Raw genomic sequence first — 5,980 nt, 5'->3', positions numbered from 1 at the left:
GGAAAAAGGTATTAAAATATAAGGAAATCTTATTCCACAAGGAAAATGCATTAAAACTTTAGGAAATAATTCAATTTTAATTGAAAAAAAATCCTTATTGGAAGTGAGTTTCGAACTTGGGTCACTCAAAACAAGCATCAAACTATTTACCACCAAGCTAATATATATTAAACTTACGCATGTCGAACTTGGGCAGCGAGTGGGGTTGCGACAGCTCTAGCCATCTCCACTACAGGTTACTTTGTTATTTCAGGGTGTCCAAAATACCATATATACCAATATAAGTCAAAACTTTACGTGTATATATCGTATAATTTTTCAAAAATTGGACACCCTGGGGGCAAGGTGGCTCCGCCCCTATATATATATATATATATATATATTGTCCAAAATACCATATATACCAATATAAGTCAAAACTTTACGTGTATATATCGTATAATTTTTCGACGAAGGGGACAAGGTGGCTCCACCCCTGCTTATCGATGATCTTTCGATTATAACAGAAGACAAATTACTAGCTTTAACTGCATTTCCACTACTACTTTAACAAGATATCACATTGTTGATCTTCTTAGGTACGTGACACGTTCCGCGATTATTAGACAATTTTAGTATATTTTTTGGTAATGAGAAGGAAGAACTTAGACTACACAAAGCCTCCATAGTTGCAAAGGAAAAGTGAAAGCAAAAAAAAAAAGTATATTAGTAAAATGTTAGGAAGATTATAGTTATGAGCTAGGTGCAAAGTTAGCTAATCACTAATTATTATTTTTTTGTTGTTGTTGAGAAAATTAAGTCAAAAACAAGTTAACTAACTGATTTTTTTCTATAATATATGTGAGCTTGGTTTTATATAAGTGAGGGAATTTAAAAGAAAAATGGAAGTTTGGTTTAGTATAGTCAAAGGAGATGAAAGTTAGGAGAATGACTCCAAAAGCTTTCTTTTTGCCATCACACATTTTACCAATGGCTAAGAATTAAGATAGTGGATAACTTTTAGGGTTGATCGGTAGGAAGTATTAGAAAAAATAATATATTTATGATACGTTACGGTATTATGAATTAGATCAATAGGGCACTGTTTGATACATGTTGTAACAACAACAAAAGTCCATATCGGAATTTCATTACCTTATTCCTTAAAACCCTAAAATGGAGACTTTCAAGGAGTCCATGTCCTGAACTCATACGCTCTATGCTTTTCGCTAGCTTTCCCTCTAGTAAAAGATTAGCCCGTACCCTCTCTCTGTATCTAGGGATTCCTCGAGCATGAGTTAAGCATATAGTTGATTGTAAAATGATATTATTTAATTCTTTGTTTGGTAGGATTTTCAGCTTATATATAACTAATTCATGTATGTATTAGTTATATATCTTATTCAGTTTTATAGTGCATACAACTAATACTCCCTCCGTCACATATTAGTTGATCATCTTATTAAAAATAGTTGTTCCCATATTAGTTGATCATCAAAAAAGCATTAATTAAACTTTTCCTATATTACTCTTGCAATTAATTCCTTTTGAAAGTATTCACATTTCTTAATATGCGTGTAAAAAGGAAAATGATCAACTAATATAAAACATGGAGTATAAAACAAAACACCATATTCTTTACAAATAGTTCATTACAAGTTTTATTAATACATGGATTGGTATGGTTAAAGATACAATTGTCCTTAATATACCACACCAAATAATAGATAAGAAACAATTACAACATAACTAGTCTCAATATTACTAATACATTTTATTCGGTGCTATTCTAACCATCTACACTAAATGACCCCTTATTTTTGGTTCTTAATTATAAAATTATCCACTTGTGTATAACAAAGTCAATAAATATTGTACAAGAAGAAAGAGTGACAATGTTGGGCAGAGAGATATGTTAAAAACTACCCAAGTGCTGGGGGTTTAAACTATAAATTATATTGCACCTTTGACTAGAAGTTTTGTACTTCTTTTTATTATGAATAACTAAATAGAAATATAAACATTGAAGATTCCAACACGATAAATTTTGTTTATAACAGATGGAAAAAATCACCTAGTGAAAATTGAACCTAAAACCTGTTAAAAAGAGGTATAATGTTTGTGCCAATATTTCTCAAAGTAACTTACTATTACTCTCTCTGTTCAACAAAAGTTGTCCACTATACTATTTTGGGATGTCCAACAGCACTGTCCACTTTATGAAATCAATGGATAATTTTACACTTACTTCCTAATTTACCCTTATCATTAATTATAGTCATTTCCCTATTACATTTTTCAAGACATTGTATTTATTATATTCAAATAGTGATATAGTAAAATTACCCTTCTATTTATAATTTCTTAAGAAGTATGGATTTATTCCGTCTCAAAACCACTATTCTTTAAGGAAGATTATTATGTGTGTTAGAAAAGCTTTTTTTACAACAAAAATACAGGTTTGTTATATAAATATGTTGAGTTTGGTGTCAACAAGCGTTTGTAGTCCAACGGTTAGGATAATTGCCTTCCAAGCAATAGACCCGGGTTCGACTCCCGGCAGACGCATTACCCTTTTTATGCTATGTTTTCGTCCCGAGAAACAATATATTATGAAACGATATGTAACAATTGAGCAAAGTGTAGCATTGCCCTTTTTATGCCATTTTTTCGTCCCGAGAAATAATATATTATGAAACGATATGTAACAATCGAGCAAAGTGTAAAATTTATTGCCCTTTTAATGCTATTTTTTCCTTAAAAAGTGTCGTGACGTCCTGAGAAACAATATATTATGAAACGATATGTACCAATCGAGCAAAGTGTAAATGTGAAGCTTCTAGTGATTATTTTCCTTTACTTTAATGTCTTTTGTGTGTGAGAGAGAGAGACATTAATTGCAACAAGATCAATGATTAGTCTCCTTGGAATCATGATTAGCAAATTATACAAGTAATGGAGTACTACTATGTATTACTTTCATGTTTATGGCTAGTATTCACCTAATAATCTCTATGTTTGCTCCTACCCAACAAAATTAACGATATTTATAAGAATACACTGAGTATGTTATTATTATTATTGTTGTGCACTATAATAATTCAAATGAACCTCTTGCGCCTCTGGCTTTGATCATAGATAGAAGTTTGCAATTGGAAGGTGTGAATGTATTTATATGTAAATAGTCCTAACTTTTCTAGACATAACAAGAGTCTTTATGTTATACAATAATTATCCTTAAACAGTTAATAATGAAACTACAATCCAAGGACCATTAGCCTACTTATGATGATGAACAAGGATAAAGACACCTTAACCACCATTGAACATTTGAAAAATAAATAAAAATATAAGTAGCAATAAATAAAAAATTCTCATGCATTAAAACAAAGTGTCTCAAAGGTCAAAACAGTTGTCATGCTTCACTTTTCGAAAGTTAATGTAATTAATCTTCAAAGTAAATTCAGATTTAATTTATTTAATATTTTTAAAATTTAAATATTCAAATTTATACAAAAGATACTATAAATTACAATTCTTTTTACTATATATTTATATGATTTAATACTATATTATATCTTAATAAAATTTTTGTAGAGTTTACCTATCGAAAAGTGAAATATGACTATAGTACATATTATTTTGAAAAGCAGGGAGCACAAGTGAAGACTAAATTAAAAGATTGTACTTTTTGTTACCAAACTTAGTTGTCTTATTTATAGTTTTGGCTTCAATCATATTGTACTTTTGTCACCATCTTTATGAACCTCCAAATTCATTTTATTAGCCATGAATATCAAGGGGACCTCCTCATTATTATAAAGAACAAGTCAAGAGTTCAATATGTGGAGGAAGTGAATTGTAAAAAAAGATATATAAAAAATCAATAATGATATTAATGGATTCAAGTTATAGTAAAAAAATAATAATATCATATTAGTAATATAATTTAATATTTGATATTTTTCTCTCTTATAATAGCGATTGACTGATATACCATATGTGATTTTCAATGCTAGAGATGCCTTCTATTTTAACTAGATTACGACTCATATAGTTTATTTTAACTCAAAAGTTGAGTTAGACTATCTTTGGTCAAGAAGCCTACTAATATATATATATATGTTTTCACTTACACCTATAATTGATAGAATCATTTTTTTCATATATTTACGTTAAGATATTCACTTAATATGTATATGATCTAAAATTTTGAATCCAACTTTGATGTTATTAATTAATAATTGTTTATAAAAGTCAATATTTTGAACTAGAATTGTACAAATATATATTCAGAAGTGGGGGACGGGAAAATAAATTAAATTCATCATCTACCATATGTGTATATATAGTCTCTTAAGTCAACATCTAATATTAAAATCAAAGAAAAAAGAGGACCACTTTAGCAGTGACATGAAGTGAAATAAATTAAATGGGGGAACATATAATTCATGTGATCGTCCTTAACTTGCAACTACCATAAGTTTTTACTATATATATACCAAATGCTTTTATTAGATAACGATATTTAATATCGACTATATATATCATAAAATTCTTAGAGGTTTCAAAGTTCGAACTTTTAGACTGTAATAATTCCTAGTAATGCTTTCCTTATAAAATGTTTTACATGACATAAATATAAATTAATCGGACTAATTTTGGAGGCAGACCTTGAGTAAAATCAAGACAGAATACTTGGAATGCAAGTTTGTAGCTTGCCATTTACAAACTTATTTTTAGTTTTATGTCTTTTATATATATATACATATATATATATATATATATTACTTTTACAAATATAAGAGATCTTCAATTTTACACATAAAAAATTCAAAAAAATATCATTTTCTTCTGTTCAACTTTTACGTGATTAGTTGTCAGCCTATATTCATCAAATTAATTATTATCCTAAGATGGGATAATATAGCATGTTACATTTTTCTTGCGTGGGAAATTATCATATAGTCTACATAGTCCTGTTTTTTTTTTAAAAAAAATTATTATTATTTATGGGACCATGCATTTTGGTTAATAATTGTGAAAAGAACACAAGAAAGTAGACAATAGTAGTAATAAAGAAGCATCACCAGCTATAAGTACCCGGTCCTGGCTATACATATAGATTATAGACCCACACAAGAGAAAAAAATGCAGGTTGCATAATTAATTCAACCCAAAGTTTGGTCCCAAGAAATTAAAATAATTTGAAATGACTAAACACTTAAATTTATTCTCAAATATCAATGTGAACAATAAATTAGAAATAGACCTAATTGGATGAGTTGATTAACCTAACTAGTCAAACATGTAAACATTAGCTCATGAGATGAAAATTGGACAAGACAATATTATGTGTCACATGGGATTCATCCATCCTTCACCCCACGACTAATACGGGGGATCCAATATCGAGGAAATGGGATCAAATTAACATTCATCATTATGTCAAAAGTTATTATTACTGATAATAAAAGTACACCTTTGTGGGTCTTGTGATCATAGTCAGGATGTTAACGTTACTTAACATAATGAATTAGAATGAGTCTGATTAAGATTATTCCAAACGCCAGCACATGAAAAATATCCGATAAATACATAAATCCACTTGTCACTAGCTTTTTAATCGGAAACCCTAACATCAATAAATAACAATAGTGTAGAATTAGATTTCCGCAAGATATGTGATTGGCATATTGTCTGGTTACCATGAATATACAAATTAATGTATTGAAAAGTCAGTTCCAAATTAATACATCTGACCACTTCCTTCATATATCTGTCCCACCCCCAAAAATATACACAACATATAATATACACCCAATACATAAATAAATATGTCATTTAACATAACTTTAGCGGTGTACAAATAGACACTTCAAGATGTACAAAGTTGAACAATTACACACAGAGGCGGAGCTAGGTGGGGGTTCGTGGGTTCGGATGAACCAATACCTTTTCTATAGATTCTGTATTTTTATTAGAAAATTAAATATATATA

General features: G+C 29.1%; 1 non-coding gene across 1 annotated transcript; it reads left to right on the top strand.

Moving 5' to 3' along the window:
* Positions 1 to 2,475: 2,475 nt before the first annotated feature.
* On the top strand, positions 2,476 to 2,547 carry TRNAG-UCC (transfer RNA glycine (anticodon UCC)). The gene has a single exon. It is a non-coding gene; the product is annotated as a tRNA-Gly (tRNA).
* Positions 2,548 to 5,980: the final 3,433 nt, after the last annotated feature.

The sequence above is a fragment of the Solanum tuberosum genome, unplaced genomic scaffold (genome assembly GCF_000226075.1).
Source record: "Solanum tuberosum cultivar DM 1-3 516 R44 unplaced genomic scaffold, SolTub_3.0 scf00129, whole genome shotgun sequence".
NCBI classification, from domain to species: domain Eukaryota; kingdom Viridiplantae; phylum Streptophyta; class Magnoliopsida; order Solanales; family Solanaceae; genus Solanum; species Solanum tuberosum.
The sequence above is the reverse complement of the archived record's forward strand: the minus strand, read 5'-3'. Positions and strand labels throughout refer to the sequence as shown.